Here is a 24,452-nt window from a genome sequence, read left to right as displayed (position 1 = left end):
ATTTTTTTTCTTCTACACTTCATTTTGTCTTGATTGGACTCTCATAATTATGGTTTTAGCACCCAGGGCAGCGTATTTAAAGTTCCAGTTTTTGTGGTTTTGAGCATAGCTCCTCCCCTTTCTAGTTGGCTGCACCCTTTCCCATTGACCCCACCCATTCAGGTGTCTCCTGCAGTCCCCCTTTGATTTGAAGTCATCAGCTGCCACTGACATTGACTACTTTGATATGACACCCCCAAACCCATGTAAAAATTGGAAACATGGGGCTAATGATACTGATTACTGAAATTTATTTTATAAGAGGAGTGTTTGTGTATGTTAGCCAAAGGCTGATTTAAATACTCAAAGTCTGCATACCTAATTAGAAATTTACTTTGGCAGCTGCTGTTGAATTTTATGATTGATGACCAAGGCTGCAGAGTGAAGGATATGAATAAGCAATCAACATTCATATTTTTTATTGTATGGTAAAAATACCTTAATAGTGTTTTTGATTAAAATGTTATACATTCATCTAAAATTATGTCAGGATAAAACTTTGATTATGTCCCTTTCTCTCTGAATGCATGGCTTACTTGTGGCTCTCACCTCTAGTTGTTACCACTAGGGTGCCATCCATAATACTACAAAACAGGACAAATTCAAGTATGGGGGAGAAACTGCTTTAAAGTGTGGCATGCCTCCATCAGTGAAGGGAAAAGTTGCACACCAGCATTCAGAGGCACTTGCAATTTAACCTTCTCTCCCTATTTAAAGTGTGAATCATAACCTGATGGCCAGGACCAGTCTTTGGTTAACTGATGCCCTAGGCAAAAGGTCTCCACAGCGTCCCTCCAACACAACTCTGTGCTCATATCTTGGTCTACTTACATAATCCAGATTACTGGAAAGGTGCCCCTGCTAGAGGGGCACCCTAGGCAGTTGCCTAGTTGGCCTATGCTGGCTATGCTGATGGCCCCATTTTGATATTCAAGCACTATCGGGCTCTATTTAAGTTTGACCTCCTTCTCCCATACCTGATTATTCTAATGTTTATTTAACTGGTTGATTCTGTCATTCAGCAATTATGTTTTACTGTCTCTACCACTGCAGCTATGTTGTCTCTATGCAACTATGATGTACTAAAACTGCTGTTATAACTGTAATGTAAATCAAATTGATTTAGTGTTGGAGTTAGAAACAGTATTTACTGATTTAGAACTACAGTTGTCTCTGCTACTGATTCAGCTGTGCTGTTAAGTGTTCATTTTCCTTTTTCTTGTACGCACAGGATAATTGGCTGATAAATGTATTGTGCCTGATTTATTAACCTGTTTACAAACTAAGTTATGGCACTGTGATGTGGTAACTGTTGAAGCACTTTCAAACTGTAGCAGTAGCATCTATTCTCCTGCTTTATCCACGCTATCCTCAGGTTTGTATCTTTTACACCCTCCTATCTCCTCATTACTTCCTTTGACCTGTCTTTGTCTCCTTCTACTAGCTTCATCCTCTCTTTTTTTCTCTCTCTCTCTTCAGAGCACACTCAAGCAACTCTGCAGACTGTGGCTACCAGCACACAAATACAGTATAAGAAGGAATCAGTACTGCAAAACTAAACAAGGATATACATTTTGAGCCTCAAGAGCAGGGTTAGTCCACCCAGGCATTCTACTTGTATGTTTTATGAGAGTGAAGCTATAACATTAGCAGTATTTCTTAGTAGTTCTCAGCATGGTAATAAAACTGACTGTTGTAGCCTTGTGCCCCCCCCCATACCCCAGCTAGTGCAGTAATCCTAACTGTCCAATAGACAGTATACATTTAATTCAGATCCCTGTGACTAAATTAACCATCAAGCAGCCCTCTCAGTGCTTTCTGCCTTAGTTTGTATCACTTGGAGGCCCACCTGTTTATTTGCATCTCTATACATTCCCCTTCATTGCTAATGTATCTCCCTACTCTAATCTGTGCACAAACTGGCTACTAATAAGCAAGTCAATGTGAAGACACACTCCCAACCTTAATAAACTTTTCTGTGTCTTCTCTCCTTCACTTTACAGGTAGTTTGAATTATTACTTACCCCCTCTGAGGCCTTCACTGATAGATTTCCATTGATTGCCTCTCTGGTTTCGCTGGTTTATTTGCATTCCACCTGGTTTCCACCCCTTGTGCTATCTTCCTCCCCCAATACTAAGTCTATATTAGAATCCTGCTGAGCATGGAGCCATCTTTAAATTTCTAGTCTCCCACCAGGACACAATTGCTCTTCAGCAATTGCATTCTGCTTGCTGGTAAGCCCTTAGACCTCAGGAATTTGTTTAAAGTGTTCAGATTTGTAAAGTAATACTTAGTTTTTACTCTTGTCTTGGTGGGCAATGCACCGTTCCGTTCGCCCTCGCTAAAGCTCAGGCTCTCTCCGCTCCTCTGCCCTCTATTTCCCTCCTGCCCCCACTACCTCTACATTTATAGTAATCACAGCCACACCCACAGCTCACCCTCACATCACCTCCACCAATCACAGCTCCTCAAGTCAGATCACATTATACCACACCAATTTGCTCCACCACAAAATACTCCCAACCACTCTCATTCCCACTAGGCATTATTTACATCACCCACACTACTTACCCATCCACATATAGTGCAACCCTATAATTCCTATCCAGACCCCCACCTAGAACCAACTTAAACTTTATAACCATGACTATCACACAATTAAGTTTAGTTTGTCTTCTCATAATTCTTATAACACCACAAGTTATCACTCTAGCAATATCCTTAAACTTAGTAGCACAACAGTACATTATGCACTCTCATATACAGATACCGTACATTATAATAATATCTGCCCACAATTGTTCAAGAACTATATAACAGACCAATTCAGAACTAAACACATATGCTCTTATTCCTACTCCAAAAGAACACAATACTTTCTCACACTCATCATCACCAAACTCCAACATCCGTATCACCATTTTAACACCAGGCTCACCATAAGTGGGGATATCCACCCCAACCCAGGCCCAAATCCATTCTGTCCAACACAAACAGTTCCAACACAAATATCAGAACATAACACCCCCACCATCTTCATCCCTGGGCAAATCAACAATAGCAGCAAAACCAACCATATTTTAATGTTAAATATTAATATTAGAAGTATCAAAAATAAAATACCTGAACTCCAGGCCACAATAGCACACTACACCCCAGACATAGTTGCTTTAACAGAAACCTGGCTAAATAAAAACATAGCTAACTCAGACATTTTCCGTACTGGCTACAATATCATTAGACAAGACAGACCACTTCATAAAGGGGGTGGAACTGTCTTACTGTATAAGTCCAACTTAACTGTATGTCAATTACCAAACTCCTACCCCTCCCCCAGTAATTGGGACATACTTATCTCACAACTTCAACTTCATCCTAAAAAGGTCATCACCACAATTGTGATCTATATTCCTCCTGGTAATACACCTGCTAGCCTTGAAGACTTCTTATCCTGGTGTTCTTCCACATACTCACAAGAAACCCTTATTCTGGGGGATTTCAACCTAGATTGGTTCACCTGCATATCAGAACCACCAAGTAATCTAATAAATCTCCATGGCTACCAGCAGCTAGTCCAAATTCCAACTAGATGTGATAAAAAATCTAATAGGTTGACTGGGTCCTAACTAACAACCCCACATTGTCCCCAAAAGCAGGCAGTCTCCCAGACACCTTAAGTGACCACAACGTAATATATCTTATACATAGTAGAACAAGCATATGCAAAACCACTAACTATATATCCACTAGAAACATAAATAAATTCTCTCCTGAGGTCCTTAATACTTTACTGTGTAACTGTGACTGGACCCCCCTAAAAACCCTCCAACTTGACTAGGCTGTAGCATATTTCAACAAAACATTTCTACAACACCTAGATACTGTCGCTCCATTGCGCAAAATCAAGGTTAGAACCTCTACAAACCCCTGGCTCAGTAAAGAAACCAAACAAATCCTCAAGTCCAGAGACACTGCCTGGCTTTACTATCAAAAAAGCAAAGAAACACAAAGCCTAACTAAGTACCAAAAACTGCATAACCATGCAAAAAAAATGCATTAGGCTGGACAAAAAAATCCTACTACATGACATTACAAACTAAATACCAACACAACCCCCAAAAAGTTTGGAGAAATTTAAACCAGCTACTAAAACCCACCCAAAAGGCTACCCCAAACCAACCACCCCTGACTAAAGTTCCCATTGAAACACAATTCAACTCCCACTTTGTGAACTCAATTCTATCCTTAGTATCACAGGACAGTTCCTTCCTCACTATCCCCCCCAACACAAATAACACTAATACAAGCTTTACCCTCAAAACAGTATCGACCACTTCAAACAAAAGCATGCTCTCCAAACTAAAAACCTCATCAACAGCAGCCGACCTACTCCCCAGCTATTTCTTGAAACTCACACCAGATGCTTATTGCTATCTCAATCTCCACTCTCATAAACAGATCAATTGTTGAAAACTATGTGCCCAAATTCTGGAAAATATCCTATTACACCCATACATAAAGGCGGGACCTCCACTGAACTTAATAACTACAGACCCATTGCTTTACTCTCCCCCTTGGCCAAAATCCTAGAAAAATGCATCCATGCCCAGGTGCTAAAATATCTCCTAGACAGCAACATCCTGTCACCTACTCAGCATGGTTTCAGACCTGCCCATAGTACCACTACAGCCCTCCTCTGCTTCACAGACACAGTAAACTGTCTCAAAAACAAAGGCCTGCAGATGTCAACTCTTTTTTTGGATATGTCCAAAGCATTTGACACAGTCTCACACCAAATCCTGCTAAACAAACTAAACCAATATCATCTATCTAATTCCACTCTTACCTGGTAGCAAAGCTACTTAACTGACAGGTATCAAGATGTGAAATGGGAAAATGCTCTCTCTCCTCAGCTGCCCATAACTATAGGAGTCCCACAGGGTTCTATCTTAGGACCACTACTATTCACAGTCTTCACAAATGACCTCCATACCTCCACACAGCATGCATCTATGATTCAGTATGCAGATGACACTACCTTAATCTGTGCTGCACAAAACATTCCCACCCTCCTACAAACAACTCATCTAGCATTCTCTGACGTTGAAAACTACCTTACCAGCTTATGATTATAACCAGTTCTAACAAAAGCACTGATAACAGTCAATTCACTATCTGCTCCACAAATGCTACTCCAATTGCTCCAGTGGCACAGGCTAAGCTATTGGGAATAACCGGGTCTATATTAGAACATCGAAGTTTGAAAACATCGAATGTTCTAATATCGAACCCAAAACAGTGAATGTTGAAAATAGCAAAGCTGCAGAACACCGAATTTTTTCCTAGGGAAAGAATTCAGTTGGCTGTTTCTGTGGCTTCACTATTTTCAGCACTGTCGTGGAAAGTTACAGGTCGGGTTCAGGTAAGTGTGCGATTGTGTGGACGTTAGGGTTAGGGTAGGATAGGTGAGTTAGGGTTAGGGCACGGGTCAGGTGAGTGTGCGATAGTGACGGACCTTAAGGTTAGGGTTTGGGTTACGGTAAGTGGATAGATAGTAGTGTATGTACAATTTAGTGTAGGGTTAGATTTAGGATTTTAAGTGTATGTGTGTGGATTGCTGTTTTTTTGGTTTGCTTGTGTTGTGTGTGTGTTTCTTGGAACAGCGATTTTTTTTCCCTGGGAAAAAAATCGCTGTTCTAAGCCTTCAATGGTTTTGTACTTCGAGGTTAGAAGTTCGAACATATGGTGTTCGAACCTCTGCTGTTTCATCGAAGTGATATAGACCCCGAATAACCATAGACTCCCACCTAAAATTTGATAGTCATCTCAACTTAACTATTAAAAAAGTACATGCCAAACTGGGATCACTCTCACATATCAAACCATTTCTTACCAACAACAGAAGATCAGCCATTGCTCGCTCCCAACTTCTATCCACCCTACTATATGCATCTCCCATTCTGACTAATCTCAACAAAACTGAATTAAGCAAAATGGAAGCCTGCTATAACAGAATTGTCTGCTTTGCTGCAAATTGCTCATATAGATCTCATCACTGTACTGCTGTAAGACAGCTCCACTGGCTTGAACTGCCCAACCACCTAACCTACAATCAGTTCTGCCTATGTCATTCGATTTATTACCTCCCCAATAAGTGTCCTGCCCTCAAAAACCTAGTACAACATCACTCTGCCAAAAGTCCTCTTAGATCATCAAGCAAACTACTACTAGAAGTCACCAACAGCTACAATAGCTTTGGAGATGCACTATATAGTAGTTCAGTGGCTAAAAATGGAACTCTATCTCCACTAGCATTCAAAACACATCGTCCAAAGCCTCCTTTAAAGACTTCATCAGGCAACATCTCAAGCAAAGTTGGCAGTGCCATGATTGCCCCCAGGCTAGTGAAAGCAGATAAGGTACACATACTAAACCTAGAGTACTTGATAATAGTTTTCAATCTTACTCACAAACACTGGCTAATCTACAATGTATGTATTGTACCTGTGTACTATGTATATATTTTACCTATGTTCCAAATTTCAGCTGTACACCGCAAATCTATTAATTACCTTTATTTTTAAATTATTTTTTTTTGTTTGTTCTCTCTACTGTAACTGTTGATGTGCTGCATACCACTGTAAAAACATGTCTTTTGTAATTTGTGTGTATACTGATCATGTCTAAATAACTAAATGTATCTGTAATTTTTCTATGTGGAGCTTTTCTCCCCGGGCCTCTGATGAAAAAGGCCCTTTTTGGTTCAGTCAGACAGCCCTGGTTAACAAATGTAAAATAAATAATGTAAATTCTAATCAATACAATACCCCTTCTCACTCTCTTAGCTTTGACAGTCTTAATCCTTCTACTCTGGATGCATGGCTTGGATGTGGCTCTCCCCTCTAGATGCTACTATTAAGGTAAATATATTATTTAATTATATGCTTAAACTGCTTTAAACATCTGTACTACTGCATTTACAATTTCTGCAGTAAAATGCACAGCCAATGAACTTTATTTAGGACATCGCTCAGTCCAGAGCATCTCATATTCTCATCATTGGCATCTTTTCAAATGTGCTATTTCCCTTAATACTGACTTTGTTCTTTAGTTGACTGTTTTAAAACACTAAGTGCTAAAATCTAAAAGGGGGAGTCAGGTTTTACAATGTTTTTGCTTCAAGACTTGAATGCACTGTTTACAGTAAAGTTTAATTAGAAGTGAATGTATATGTTAAACAGTTCTTGATGTTATCAGTTCTCCTTGTATGTTACTGAAAAGGGTCTTGTATTTTGTATAAGTTGGAGTGTATTTTGCTAGAAATGTGTTACAGTGATTTTACTGTTTATTCGAATTTCTTCTCCAGACTGTAATAACTTTATCTCCACATTTACTTTCTAGCAACATTGTGTACTTTTTTCTCTAGTCCCCTCCTGCTTTCTAATTCACTCTCTTATTTTTTTACCACAATAATACTTCTTGGTTCTAGATGTTTGTCACTGCTGAAGTGACACCCCAACCCCATGCGCAAAAATGGGAAAAAGAGATTGTGGATGGCTGTATGTATATATATATATATATATATATATATATATATATATATATATATTTATATTTATAAACACACCCAAGTTGTGTACCTTTACTTTTAATTTCTGTATTTTAATAGCCACAGCAAAACTCCATCTCAGACCATTATTTTTATGCTTGTTCAACTGGGGTGTGCAAAAGTACTGGGCTTGAGAAGGCCCAGACTGATTGTCTCTCAATAAAGTAGGAGGTATGTCATACTTCAGCCCCTCCCACCCCCAGTTTCCACACATTCATGCACCCTAAACTACCCACCACAATAGTATAAATATTCTCTTCCCTACTCACTCATTCTGTCACCCAGTGTATACTCTGTTAATGCAGCATCTACCACTATACTTTAGATATTGTCATTCCCACTCATCTACCCTATCCCTGCCCAGTAACTCATACATCATTAAAAGCATAGCTGCCCTCACCAATGAATCCTTTCCTGACTCCCCTGACTCATGTCTACCCCATCCGTTAATAACCTTCCCTCACACTAAAACCAGTTGCCACCTCCTTCATTAAAAACAATTATTACCCAAACTTAAACCCTACTCACCCTCTGCAGATAACTTTCCTGCAGAATAACTCAAAATTGGTGCTAATACCATTCCATATCCAGTTTCCATCCCTATAAACAGGTCAATACAGAAACCCAATATTGCGAGCATCTGAAGTGTCAATAAACAACTACTCCACCATCTCTTAAAGAAACAATTACTAACCAATCCTTAGCATGGTTTTAGACTAGCGCATTGCACAACAACTGCCCTCTTAAACTTTACAGATAACATAAATAAAGTTAAGGATAGAGGTAAACTTGTATCTTCCTAATTCCTAGACTTACCAAAACTTTCAATACTGTATCTCATAAAAAAACTCTTGCTACAGCTGTCTACAATGGGTATCTCACAACCTACTCCACAGTAGTGTCAGAACACTACCAAGTAGCCAAATCAAATGTTACCCTTACCTAACTATTATTATAGGTCTGCCAGATGCCTTTATCCTTGATATTCTTCTATTCAATATTTTTATAAACAATATTCATACTTCTATACAACAAGCATTTGTTATACGGTATGCAGATGATCCCACCCTGATATATCTCTCTCACACAATCTAGAAAATGTAGCAAAGGCTGCACAATGAGCCTTTAACTCTGTTGAAAACTTGCTTTGTAACTACCAACTCTTTAATCCTAAGAAAACCACACTCCTTCATTTTTGCCCAAATCACTTACCCATAAGAAAAATAACTTTAAGATCATACCCCTAAACAATATCTCAGTTGAAGTAATGCCCTATACAAATCTTCTGGGATTTACAATAGATGACACCCACAAATATGACCTCCACATGCACAGCTATATATAAAAAAAAAAACTCACAAAAAATAGGAATGTTATATAGAGCCAAAAATTCATTACTGCAGCCACCAGAGTCATCCTTGGCACTACATACCTACTCTCCTCTCTATTATATGGTCCTCCCATCTTGACTAATCTCCAGGCCACCCTAAAATCTAAACTAGAACAGCATTACAAGGTAGCTAGATTTGTTATTCTCATTGCGGGTAATACATAATTATTGACCATGGGATAGTTAAGAACAATCTATACCCAAATTGGATTAGTTATTCTGAGTACAAAAAGGGAAATTGGCTAAGCATAAAATGTCCCATAAGGACAGGTAGCCTAGTATTTACCTATGAACCTATACAAGTCGCAAAACACATCACTGATGTGTCTGAAAACTTCAAATTGGCTAGAGTTATCCAAACCAACTAAATTACACCCAACTTCTCATCATGCACACAAAACTATATTTAATTCTACTTCCTGCATAGCTAAAAGTATAATTCCCACCACTACCGCCCAAATCATCACTTTTTATCTTCTGACAAAAATCTGCTTGACATCTATAACCCTTACAAAAACTCCTGTCAAAATCTGTACTAACACGGTGTAACAAAAGTCGGGAATTTAAATCCTGCACCAGTTGCAATAATATTATATGATCAAAGGCGCATTATTTCAAATGCATCTTGATCAAACTTGAAAGCATGAAATGGCAAAATACCGAAACGGCATATAAGCGAATTCTTTTCCTGGGAAAGAAATCGCTTGGCCCCCTTCGTTATTTTGTCGTTTTCATCACTGTAGTGCAATCTTGGAGTTGGTATATTTAAGTAGAGGTCTCACATCAGGGGGTGTGGTGGGGGCAAAGCCCCCCACTTTATGTAATGTTTTAAACTTTTTTTGTTTTTTCTTTCTTTTTTGGAACAGCAATTTTTTTTTCCCTGGGAAAAAAATCACTGTTCTAAGTGTCAGGATTGTAAGCTTTCGCTTACATGAGGTCAATAAATCAGCATTTGCTTTTTTTAAGCATTCGCTGATTTAATATAAACCCCAATAATACATAATATTTATTTTATAAGCTGTAAGTAAAATAATTCCTCTCTGACTCCTGGCTTTTCACCTGCTGCTCTGCTGGCTAAAATTTTAGCTCCTTCTCCTCTAATACCTATATACATCCTGTCTCTCCTTTTCCTCATTTTATTTCTCTTATTCTTATTTCACTTACTCTTAATCTTGCTTTTACTCATTATTTCTTCTGCCTTTCATATCTACCCCACATATTACCTCTAAGAAATACTCTTCTGGATAGCACAGTGGTGCAGCGGTAGCATTGTCGCCTTGGAGCAAGAGGTTCTGTGGTTCGATTCTTGGTTGGAGTATCTTCTGTGTGGACTTTGCATGTCCTTCCTGTGTTTGTGTGGGTTTGCTCTGGTTTCCTCTCACATTACAAAGACATGCATCTGGAGCATTTCTCCCTGGGTCTCCACTTAAAATTGTCTTTGTTCCAAGTCAGACTTTCCTGGTTAATAAATGGTAAATAAAATTCTCATCCACTCTTTGAATTTTTTCACTCTGGCATTTGCTTTATGAGTGAGTAATAAACTCTCACACTTATAATGTATTAACACATTTCAGTGCTACGTGATACTATATTCATCTTGTTTTAATGATGGTGTATGTGTATCACTACATATGTCATATGTGTACTAATATGTGAATTAATCGGGGTATTTTCAGTATATTATAATATGATGTCAATTTTCACCTATGTACTTGTATTTTCTGTTTTTTTATTTGTGGAGCTTTTCTCCCCAGGCATCCACTGAAAATGAATAAAATTGTTTAGTCATATTTTTCCAGTAAACACATGTCGATAAATAAATAAATGCAATGTAGTAATATCTGAATACTTAATCAGAAAAACATGTTATGATAGTTTTTTTTTTCTAATTGCTATGATTGCTGACCTATGATCTTCATATTGATCACTGCTACAGTAGCCTATGTTATATGGGTAGATTACCATGGCTTACAAATTTTGGGAGGTGGAAAAAGAGTCTAGGAGCCCCTGGAGAATGGTCCTAGCAAAACCTGATCTAGAACTAGAGAAGTAATCAGGCTTTGTAAAAGTATGTACAAAGGATCAAGTTGCTGCTTCTAGAATACTTCTAGAATCCAACACTTTCCATAAAGTCCTAAATAAAGCCAAGGCCTTGGTAGAGTGGGCCTTGACCCTGACTGAATAGTTTTGTTGTGGTGAGTATAATAAAAGGTTATAGTCCTAGACAACCATTTATAAATAGTCTGTTTTGACACAGGTTCTCTATTCTTCTTACCTTCTTGAGAACTAAACAATTAATCCAAAGATATGAAAGCTTTAGCTCTGTCAGGATAGTACCCGAGTTGTCTGTGGACATCCAAGGTATGGAATATCCTTTCTCCTACATGTTTAGGTTCAAGAAAGAAAACAGAAAGATGGATAGTTTGGCTTAAAATAAATGCAGATAACCCTTTAGGCATAAAATAAGGATTAGATCTCAAAGAATCCCTGTTGAAAATGAAATAAGGTTGACTCATCATTAGAGCTTGCAACTCAGATGCCCTTCTTGCAGAGGTCAGAACAATCATTAAAACTGTTTTCCATGTTAAGAACCTCAAGTCAGCCAGGTTAGCTGGTTCAAATAAAGCAAGTATTAGCTTCTGTAACACAAAATTAAGATCAAAGCGAAGGGCCACTGGTTTTCTTGGAGGACTCTTATGCAAAACCCCCTTTAAAATATTTTGACATGAGAATGCTTTGAAATAGGAGGATCCATGGGCAGAAATGCTGAAATATCCAGTTAATGAACCTTGATGGAGGAGTAAGAAAGGACAAAGGATAATAATTCACACAAATATTGTAAAATCAGAGAAAATATCTCTGAATGAGTGTTGGTTATGCTGTTGGCACTGATTACAAAACCTTTCTATTCGGTAATATATAATTTCTTGGCAGCAGGCTTCCTTGTCTGCATTAGTACCTGCTGCACATGCTCAGTAAACAGGTGCCTAAAGGGAATCAAGAGCCCATCATCCAGGCATTCAATTGAAGTTGATTGGGGTTGAGGTGTATGAAACACCCCTGATCTTGTGTAAGTAGATCCAGTCTGTGAGGAAGCTCCTGGGAATTGCTCCTAGTCATTTCCAAAAGATGGGAGAACAACTGTTGCCTGGATCAGAAGGGAGTCACCACAATGATCTTGGATGATTCCTTCTGAATCTTGAGAAGTACCCTTGATATCAGTGGAAAGGGTGAAAAAGCATACAAGAACATTCATGTCCTAGAAAAATAAAAGGCATCTGTCTTCCAGGCCTTCTTACATGGAGTCCTGTTGTAGGATCTTGCCAGATGATTGTTCAGGGAGAAGGCAAACAGATCTACTTGATGAACTCCCCACAGATGGAATGAATCTTGGAAGACCCTCTCATCTAGTTTCCATCTATGAGGTTCTGCCCTTGTCCTTCTCAGCTTGTCTACCACACAGTTTTGCCTTGAGAGATGTAGTGTAAGATTGTGCTAAGATGTTATATTCCATGTTAACATGGCTAGTCTGCAAAGGGGGCATGACCTGGTTCCCCCATTGCTTGTTGATGTACCACATGACTGTGGTATTGTCTGTATCAACTTGAAGAGGTCCCAGGGGCCAAAGATGATTCAGAGAGTTGAGTGTGTTAATCAGGACAAGCATCTCTTTTATATTTATGTTCTTGTGTATGTCCACATGTTGCAATTTTATCCCCCTTGAAACTGCTCCCCAAGCAAGTCTGAGGCATCTGTGGTGACTGACTACTTTGGAACAGGGAGGGAGAATGGAAGACCTTGATTTAAGGATATTTTCTGTTTCCACCAAGTGATTTCCCTTCTGATAAAACCCAGCACTGGGATTTGAAAGGACAAATGATGCTAGCGTAGGGACCAAAGTGACTTCAGATACCATTGTATATTTCTCATGTGGAGTCTTACCATGGATATCATGAGAATCATTGATGCCATGAGACCCAAAATACTGAGGTATTCCCCTGCAGTGAATGAACTTTGAGTGGAAAACATTTGAAATAAATATAGATATATATCTATTTTTCCTGTGGAAAAAGGTCTTTGAACTGAGGTGTCTAGCTGATATCCTGGGAATACAATCTTGTGTGAAAGAGTCAAAAAAGGCTTTTGGATGTTTCGTTGGAATCTCAGGTAAGATATTCCTGATATGTTGAGAAAGATTCTGCAAAAATAATCAAGTCATCTAAATATGGAAAAATTTGTATACCTTCTAGCCTGTGATGGGCTATAACTGGAGTTAGACATTTTGTAAACACAATTGGTGCAGTGGATAGTCCAAAGGATAAGGCAGAAAACTAATAATATGATCCAGGTGTTAAGAAACACCTGAATTCTAGATGAATAGGACTGTGGTAATAAGGATCTTTTAAATCTAGTCTTACAAAGAAACATGAAAGAGGCAGAAGAGACAACAGGTTGTGAAGTGACAGTATTTTGAACTTAACTTGGGGAACTTGGGAGCTAACAAGTTTGGGAAAAGAAAGATCTAGAACTGGTCTTGAAGAATTTTCTTTCTTTGACACTAAAACATTCTTGAGTAAAAACATTTTCCCATCTAGCAAGGAGAAACTGGTTCTATCACTCCATGGGGCAGCATGTCTTGAAGGACAGGTAGAAATAATAATCTGGTCTGGTGGATGAGGGATTATCAATGAAAAGGAGGGCTTTCCTCCTACTACCGTAGATGATCTGATGATTGATCTTCAGAACCCATTTGTCAAAGAGAAAAGTGGAGATCCAGACTTTCTGGAAGGGAAAAGGGACTGCCAGGGTGTGTGTGTGTGTGTGTGGGGGGGGGGGGGGTCATGGTCCCAAAAATAGATATTCTGACTGGTTGACTGAATTCTTTTTTGGAAACTCCTTGCTATTTCTTCTTAAACATATGCTTCCCTGTGTTTTGTTGAGACTGTTTATTTATTTATTTAGTAGTAGCAGTAGTCGTAGTAGTAGTAGTTTTTTGGGGGTTTTTTTGCTAAGGTTGGATGATTATTACCAAATCCCTTAAAAATTTTGGAAAAGAAGGGCTGAAAATCTTAGAGATTTCCTTTGTCAACTTTTCCCTCTCATGACACTTTTTGATCACCTCTGCAGCAGAGGGACCAAAAACTAATTTTTTATCCAAAAGAGAATTCAAAATATCATTTTAACACCATCTGTAAGGTCCCAAGAATGCAGCCATCCAAACCTCCTCTTAACAGTACCAGTGGCCATAGCCTTGGAGAAGTATCAACTGAATCATACACAAACTGTAGAGAATGAGTAGTGACTTGTACAATAAAAGAAACTAAGTTATTTAAAGCAAACTTTCCCCTCAAAAGAAGAAACTGCAGACAAAACATTCCTCACACTTTCACATTTGGTCTGGACAAATTTTAACATATGATCCTGACAATTCAAAATCCTGAAAATCAAAGTTTCAGAAGCATATGTTGTCTTTCCCAAATGTATCAATACTTTTCTCATCCTTATCAGAAAGAGCAGGGTTGGAATTAACTAAATATTTAGCAGTAGTAGGATTAACTAAAGCTATAGCTGCTGGCTCAGCTTTGGGAAAAGCCTATAAAAACTTAAAAGGTTGAATAGCTTTATACATCCTATCCACCTTTTTTGGGGCAGCTGGCTGACTATCAGGAAAATTACAGGCAGTAACACTCACATCTTCCAAAGCTGATGGAACTGGAAGAATAGGTGAAGGTTCGAGAAATTTCTTCTGTAATAACTCATAGTAGTCTCTGACAGACTTAAAAACCTCAATATTCTCCTACTGAAAACATTGGGACATTCTAGAAATAGCCCCAGAGAAAGAGAAACCACCACAGGGAAAATCAGAAACTAAGATCTCCTCTGAATTTGAATCAGAAGTTTGAGAAGAAAACATTGCATCTGTTCTTTTCATCTGCATGTCCAGATTCAGAATCTTGAATCTCTTCAGGAAAAAAGGTATCCCTCTTTCTTTTACCAGAAACTATTTTATAAGAAGGATTAATAGCCTGGATTAAACCCTGAGCCAGACCCAGTAATAAAATGGGGCTAATAGTGTTATTAATGGCAACAGCAGCTTCCATGGGGATGGCCACAGTATTCTGACAAAAACAGAGAAGCCTTCACTATTCCTTCTCCCTTGCCCACTGAGGAGACCCCAACAGCCATACAGGATGTGTCTACCCCCTGGTCTATAGTGGCTATAGGCCCTATGCCAACAGGCTCTGGGGTAAAAGATGAATGATCTGAGGTACAACTAATAGCTACAGCAAAATCACTCACCTGCAGCTAAAGCAAATTGCTAGCCTGTTGTGATGGCAAAAACTGTCTGTTTAATTTTTTCTTTTTCTTTTCGTGGTTAGAAGAAGGACTGACAGTGGGACCAAAGGTTTGTTCCATGGTCAAGTTGAAAATTGTGCCTTTTTCTAGAGGAAAAAACAGCAAGAGTCTTTAAAAGTCACTTTTTTTCACAGAAAAACACAGTAAAACATTTTAAAATATTTTGGCAGCCAGAAAAGTAAAATAAATACATTTTTTTTCTACAAAAAGTGTTTTTAAATACTTTATACAGCTTTAAAACTGACAGGTAAAAAAACACACTCTCATTTAAAAGTACATTACAGGTCCATTAAAACCTAACTCCAAGATTTAAAATAACTTTCCTGAAAAGAAAGCTGTTATTAAACAATAAATATTTTAAAATGGAAGTATTTTTCCCCAAAGGCAACTTATCTGCCCAGCAAAGGAACAGCACAAGGTGACCATAAATCCTTAAAAGCCTCATAGGAGTGTTCTTTTAAGAGGTAGGAAAGCTTTGGAGGACTTGGTGCTCAAACCTGTCTATTGGTTTGGGCACATTGAAGGTGCCCTGAAGCTTTGGAAACTGGCAGGCTGTTTTATCTGTGCAGGATATAAAGCATATAGTTACAGCAGTAATTAATATGAAGAACACATCTATATTTTAAAGAAATTTAAATGAATGTGGCATTAACATGGTGATATATACTAATATTAATTATTATATTATGGTAGGCTAGAGATGGTCCTGTTGGAAGTTCATTATTTGGAAAATCGAACTTGGGTATGGATTGCTTGTTGCTATATGGTAAATCCAGTGATAATGCTCCTTTGACTAGAATATATGGTATTGGGATATGATACTGAAAAAAGTAAATATAGTGAAACCCTGAATTCCTTCAATTCTGTTAGGATAATAGTGGGAGGTGATGGAGATCCCTAGGCTAAGAAGAGACATGAAAAAAGCTATTACAGAAAATAAAATAATTGAAAATAAGAAGGCCTGAAATGGAATGAGTGATTGTATATATGGTTGTTTGCAAGACATATATTAGTACTCTCAGAGATTAAAATATTCTCTAAAAGACCAGCCGCAATGAAAAGTTTAAATATATCTAATAATAAATAATAAAAGAACATGAAAATACTAGATGTATATTTACAGTAAACACCAGATTTCAATTGCAATATTAATGTAGTAACAAGAGATGGAGTTGGCAATAAACCGTTACTAATAGATGGAAAAGGAGCAGCTGGAGGAGGGTTAGAGTGATTTCAGCACATACTGTCCTACAGCAACATAATGGGTAAGTCTGCCTGATAACTGTTTGAGGGAATTAAGTGAAAGTTAAATGTGAAGCACTGTGAAAAGAAGGGTGTTCATAACAAGCAGTATTATTTGAAGGTGGTGAATAGTACAAGGATGACATACACAGATGACTGCAAAATAATGAAATAATGAGTGAGGAAACTGTACAAGAATAGATCATTAAGTTGGTGCACTGAGGTTACTAATATTAGATGTGCCCAGCTTTGATTTTATACCTTTGTTGGGAGAGAAAAGAAGGTTGCATAAGGCTGTAAACAGTTGATAAGGTTTGTGACATCCCCACTCTGGGCCAGTAATCAAGGAGCCTGAATCTTCATCATTGGCACTGGAGAGGGACATTCATTTGGAACACCCAGTATTTCCAGATGCAGCTCTCTGCATCAAGCACAATTTCTCTTAATAGCACATAGGGAACACACTCAGTCTGGGGTCTGGATTTCTCTGTCTTCCTCCCGGTTCCCAGAAAGACTCCCCACTGGCATAGCTATATAGTTGAGACCTTAGCTGAGTGTTCAAGCCAAGTTCTCCAGCACCCTCTGTTTGAAACCAGTGTTTTGTGTTTCTGCTCCAAATAGCTGACGCACACAGTCTTTGAGATTTGATTTTCACACACACGCACACATACACACACACACACACACACACACACGCACACACACACACACACACACACACACACACACACACACACACACACACACACACACACACACACCTGGGAAAGGCTAGCATAGATTTACTAGCTATGCCCTCTTCTACCCAGACTATAAGGTAGTTAAACCACCACCAGACATGCCCAAGCCTGCTACACTAAGACTCTTGCAAGGGTATGCAATGATATAATGTGTCTTTCGGCTTTTCCCGGTTAGGGGTCGCCACAGCAGAACTCCAGTCCGCTAATGATTGACAGTAGATGTTTACATACTGGCTTGCTGGGCCTAATGCACAACCTTCAACGAAGGAACACCAATTCACGCATGTCGCTACAGAGAAGACGCTCTAACTGAGAATCGAACGGGCTTCGTCTAACTGTGAGGTGGCAATACTACTGCAGCACCACCACTGCAGTTCAGGGGTATGCAATGATACTGAGATATGGAAATGATATTGAAATCAATACTAATAAAAATGGTAGTTTGACCAACAGCAAAGCTTTCAGGAGTGTCCAGAGCTGTCACCTAACATATATTAGTACTCTCAGAGATTAAAATATTCTCTAAAAGACCAGCCGCAATGAAAAGTTTAAATATATCTGATAATAAATAATAAAAGAACATGAAAATACTAGATGTATATTTACAGTAAACACCAGATTTCAATTGCAAGAAATATTAAAATAACACAGATGAATGGATTTACACAGATACAGAAAAACAGTATTTAATTAATCTCACTATAATTTTCTGACTTATCTAAAGAATTACCATTCCCTGGTTCACTTACTAGAACAAGGCAAGATGAAGTAGATGAAGTCTCCTTCTCTGTCAGGTTCCAAAAACAGACTGCTCTGCGACTTCAGACTCACCTAGTATTAAAGTATCATTTTACTGATGGATTACAGAATGACATTACATACATCTGGTCATCTGACGTCTGGTTCCCATGCTACCCCCTTGGCTAGAAGCTGCCAGGATTTAGCACATATGTGTTGCAATTCATATCTCAAGCTTTGCTAATGTTTATTGCAGCATCTGGAAGCTGTAAGGCAATTTTCTGTTCTTCCTACAGAGACTAAGAAATCATGCTTCTTACAGACATTGCATCTCTGCTTCATTCAAAACTATGACATAACATCTTTATGGCCTAGGCCCAGTAATTTAATTTCTGAATATTTTCCAAAGTTAATTGCAGCTGGACTGTGGTTAACCTCTTCTCTTCCAGTATCATCTGTTAACATATATATTTAATTCAGTTACAATACAGTCAGGACCCACTGTTTCTACAATTTTCACACAAGCAGCTTTACAAATACATTTTTCAACATAAACATTTGAACAAATCAATTTGATATACAAATAACATATAATTCTTTATAACATTCCAGCTAGCTATGCTGGCATATGTTACACATCCACTTCCCTATTTCTCCTGGCATAGCTGGCAATACCTGACATCATCACAAGGCTATTAAATGAGCAAGCTAGAATGATGTTTATATGGGCAAGGTTTACTTTGGTGTGATATATGGTCAAGTATCCATATATGTATGGAGGGTATTATCATTTGATAAGACTGTTTATTTAGTGAAAAAAAGAAAAAGCCTGTATAGCTGTTCCTGTGTCTACAACTACAAGCACTAAAATGGAAGCATGGACAACAACAGATATGTTTATGATCAATACTCAATATAAACGTTGTTAAGGAAGACCAAGTGTCGCACACTGGTGATGTGGCTCTAGATGACATATACTGTATGCTTTATGTTGCACCATAAGGTTGCACCTATTAAAACATTCAGATATGAAAACATTTACATAACTCACTGCTACAGAATCAGAAATAGAAGAATAAATTCCAATTTGTTGTTTTATTTTGCTTCCTGATTAACAGCTATATGTAACAAATAGTACTATTGCTGAAATAAAAATTATTTTAAAACAGTATTCCATCATGGAATCTTAGAGAAGTGACAAATGCATTATTTTAACACTGTGGTACATCTGTTGCCAGATCATACAAATTATATCATGGATGTAACAAGGATATATCTTTGTGAGATATTCATAAGGCAGAATTTGCCAGTGGTCAGTTTTTGCAATATAATATTTAATTGCATTTTTAACCTGAATGTGACATCATAATTATGGATAAGTACATGAGAGGATATCCTGTATCATAAAATATCATCATACCTAAGCTGCACTGTGAGGCATTAGGTGAAGTGCTAACATAACTGGACAGTGGTGGTTTCTGAGGATTAAGCATGCTTTGATGCATGTTTTTCTACTATGCTGTCAGCAGCACTAGTGTTAGTCAGCTATTCATTCAGCTCAACTCAAATCCAGTCTTATCCAGATTTAGAAATGTGCTGGTTGTTTAAAGGCATGACAAGTGCATACAAGTGTTAAACTTGTAAAATCATTCATTTTGAACACTGTGAAAGAAAATGAGTAATTTAGTAATCGTACAAGAACATCCTAAAAGGAATGCATTTTCTATACTGACATAAAAAGATCCACTGTCCTCCATTACTGACTGCAGCAGAAACTGCAAGACAGATTGGTGTTTATTGTTTTAACATTTTTTTACTTTTTTTCTCCAGTAATTTCTCTGCTTTGACTTTATACTTCTGAATTGGAATGAGCCAGTGGTCTAAGCTGTTTACAATTCATGCATAAGTTTGAAATACAAATGCTACTTGAAAAAAAATTAATGTTAGGCACAACTATATCATGCAGGTTTTCAAACTTGAAAGGGAAAGTTTTCTTTACTGTATTTATCCCCAGACTGTGTTAGGATTTAGGTGTGGTACAATATTACAATGGTTTCTAACCAGCTGTGCAATAGATTTAGTTTGCCATTGCAAAGGTGAGTAATAATACCTGACACAGTGTGTTTAATGATAAGATATTACCATATCATATCTTGATGGGCTGGGTGAAGTAAAGCAAATATCACCCCTCAGAAGTGGTGCTATCCAATGGTATAGCACATGCTAGAGTACATTATATCTATTATGCAGTGGAAGTCTGATTTAAAAATCATATGTAGTGACCTGAGTGCCATAATTCCACTCTGAAAATGGGGATGAAAAACAGGCTTGTTCAACACCTTTCTAATGCCAGAAATGTGCTGAACAAGTCATTGTTAAGCACCCCTAAGCATTGCTTAGATTATGTTTCATGCAGTCAGTGCCACCTGACAATTAACAGTTGCAAAACAACTTCAAAAGCTTCTAGATACTTCGCTCTGCCATATATTTAAAGAAAAAAGTATGACAGCATGAAGTATTTCATAGATTTTAAAGCTATTAATTCCTCAAAGGAAAAATTTGCCTCAGCTCACTGTCAGAGTGCTGGTAGCTCTAAGTGTTCTGTGGCTTTCAAAACTTGTAAAGCACTTTGCACTGCTAAACTTTTTTTTCTTTGCTTAGTAGTACATGGAGCTGATAAAGCTTCAAGTACTACAAAACATTGTAATTGGCTTTCCTGTCATAACTGTTATGTACAAAAGCTGCTTTATGCTGTCTCACTAATCATATTAATGAGAATATGGACAATGTACTACTAACTGGTGCTATTTTCCTCGACAAGGCATGTGCATTTCAGTCAGAAGACCTTCTATTTTTCCTGCAGAAGTTAGCAGACTGTGTTTTTTCAATAAGGTTACCACTCACTTTAGAAACTACCTTATTGGCAGAACATTTGGAGTACAAGGACCAGAACTTCAAACTGAAACTGTCATATTAACCTTAGGGTTCTGTGCTGGGCTCCCTTTTTTAACATTATTTTGAATGATCTATCATGGGATCTTCCACAACTAAACTATATTCTTCATGCAGATGATACTATCATTACACATGCTGTCTACAATCAAATGCCATCACCAAGAGCTTACAAGGACTTCATGCACCTCAGGAACTGGTTCAGTCCTAACAGGCTTAGTTACAAATACTTCAAATAGTCAAGTGAAGGTGTTTGGAACCTCTACATGAACCTCACAAAAATGCCTCTGATATCATTATCATTGACTCCACAAATATACCACTGCCAGTTATATCTAACAGTCACTTTAGACCATTCTTTATCATTAAACATAAACAGAATGAGTCATTAGCAAAGTACTAATACAACTTGCAATTGCCTACAGAATTTCTAATCTTTTTACCACAGATGCCAGAAGAGTGATTGCTCTATATGTATTAATACCCAGGCTAGAATACGACCTCCCCATCACTGCATCACTTCTCCTCTGAATACTTTTCTACTCCAGACAACAGAAGAGAAAATATTGAGATTGATTTCTCTGGGCAGTAGAAGTGACAGTGAGTGCATCTCACTAAGTAAATACTAGTGATTTCCCATCACAGCAAAAACCTCAACCGTACGCTGTGAAGGAATTTCATTAACCAGGTTCCTTTTCAAACTTTCCGTTACTTAAAGTGCTATTAGCAAGTTTGCATAATCTTGCATGAATAATATTCTAGATAATATCAGACACATTGACAATGTATTATTTTTCTTTGTGTTTATTTTGTTTTCTTATGATAATGATGGAAACTGACAATGCAGTTCAGCTCTGGCAGAACCTAAGAGATCATATATGTACTTCTTTACACTTCTTGGCTAAGGATCACATTCCATTGTGCTTCAGGTGTGTGTGCACCTGCAACCATAGTTTATCCAGGCAAGACTATCCTGTGCTGCACACTATAGCTGGCATTGTCTCTCTTCATTCAGAACATTTTGCAAAAAATGTACTTTGCGTGCGTATTTTGTAAATAATGTCCACAGTGATCCCCTTTAAATGTATGTATACAACTAGAACACATTTAATGTATATTGGCTAAATGTTCATGTTTTGTTGCAAATCCAGATATACTTTTTATTATGATTCTTTACATTTTGTTGTAAAATCAACTTGTAATCTTTGTCATGAAAGTTTTTGTTGTCTCTCCCTTCTTGGCGCAGATTGTAGCTGAAAAGGGTTTACTGACTAGTTTACCTACCTGGTTAACAAATGTAATAAATAAACAAACAAATAAATGTAAGGATCAGAAGCTTCCACTGATGGATAAATAAGTAAATAAAAAAGTAACTAAGTAATTACTGTGAGTAAAGCTCAGAAGCTCCCACTGATGGAAGAAATGACAGAGGTAAGGAAACTACAGGAAGACAAGAGAATAGTAATGTCTTTCAGCTTTTCCTGGTTAGGGGTCGCCACAGCGGAACTCTGGTCCACTAATGATTGGCAGTGGATTTTTTTTTTATGGTGCCGAGTTGCCAGCCCGACACCCAACCTTCAAGGAAGGCACACCCATTCACACACGCACCTACCTGCATGTCTTTTACATCACACGACCACGGGGAGGACATGCAAACTCCACAGAGAAGGCGCTCATGCCAAGAATCGAATGGGAGAACCTCTTGCTGTGAGGCGACAATGCTAACCACTGCAGAGAATAATGACTGCTTTAGAGCAAAGTTGAATGACCTGGAAAAGATACCTTTAGAGATGGAATCTCAACAGCATTGTATCATTTTGGCTCTGAATTTTCTGTTCTAGAAGTGCCTTCCTGGTAACTCATATAAAAATGCTGTAACATGATTCTTTTTCACTAACAAAAACAGCTCTCCGGACTGATTTGTGAAAGCATGCCAGTGATCTGACAGGCCAATTACCACATTATCTTACTTATAGGTGTCTAATTATGGCAGAAATAAAGGATGGCATAATTTGCTAATTAACAAAGTAAAAGTTTGGTTGATATCAGATTACTCATTTTGTTATACCCTGAGTGCAAAGGTTTCCTGCCTGTGGTAACAGAGCCAGACATTTTATTACACTCCTCTAAGATTTTTGGCAGTATTAATATTATTAAATGATAGGGAAATGTTGATATTTCATAATGCAGATAAGGCATTGACAGTCCTGAAAAGAACAGTGTCCCAGAGACAATGAATAAGGAAAATGAGGTTTGGGAACAAACCAGTTTGTCCAGGGACATCTTTGGGAAGGTTAGATTGAGTTAATGGGGTGGAGGGTGGGAGATCTGCTAGGGAAGGGGGGGGGTTGAGTTTAAGTAAAATAGAGGTTTGACCAGAATTTAGGAAGGGATGGGTTAATTGTTAATGGACTTTAGAGGAATTGAGGTAGTTGTAGGGTAGGACTTGGGTTTTATAGGGATGTAACTAGGAAGAAGAATCAGATTCTGGTGTGAATTTGCAAAGGCAAAGATACGTCCATGATGACCTGTAGGTATTCTTGGAAGAGCAAGTAGACCTTGGGTTAATGGTGAGTGATGGGTTTTCATTGGTAGCAAGTGGTTTGTATAATTTATATATATATATATATATATATATATATATATATATATATATATATATATATTTTTTTTTTTTTTTTTTTTTTTGTGGTGTTGGTGATTTTTGGTGGTTTTCTGCAGCTTCATGTGGCAACAGTGTGGCAGTGATGGTGATGGTGGTGGAGTACATGGCGTTGGTTGGTCTGGGTACTCAACATGTTTAGCTGTTTATTTATTTATATTTGTTTGTGGCTGCTATGCTTTTGTCTCTGTGGCCTTTCCCTGGTTATAAGTTTTTTTTTTGTTTGGTGGAGTTGGTAGTGAGTGCAGTTTGGTGGGGTGTGAATCAAGTGGTTCATTGGTGGCAGTGGGATGGATGGCTATGTGGTTACTGTTCGAAGCAGTCTCTCTGTTAGTGGTTTCTATATGAGGAACTGGGGGGGTTAGCATACTTTGGCCATTGCTTCATATGCTTAAGGTACAGAGCATACCTCTCAACTCTACAGAATTTTGTAGAATGTCAAACTTTTGCTTCATAATTTTAATACGTTTTTCATAAAATGGTAGTTTTCTGGCAAGTTAGTGGCAAACCATTAAAGATTACAGTTAGAAAATAATGACAGACATTTCAGTGTCAGACTTCATGCCCTTCAAAAAATTCATGTTAATGCAAAACCTGTTATTCTATCAACTTTCTATGTTTGTAAGAGCAATATTTAACAATTGTCCCTATTTTGGGCTTTTGTCCCACTTTCATTTATGGCTTTGTTCAGATCTGTTGCTCTAAGAGGTTGAGAGGTATGG

The sequence above is a fragment of the Protopterus annectens genome, chromosome 5.part0 (assembly GCF_019279795.1).
Source record: "Protopterus annectens isolate FY-2018-M chromosome 5.part0, PAN1.0, whole genome shotgun sequence".
Lineage (NCBI taxonomy): Eukaryota > Metazoa > Chordata > Ceratodontiformes > Protopteridae > Protopterus > Protopterus annectens.
This window is presented reverse-complemented; position numbering follows the sequence as displayed.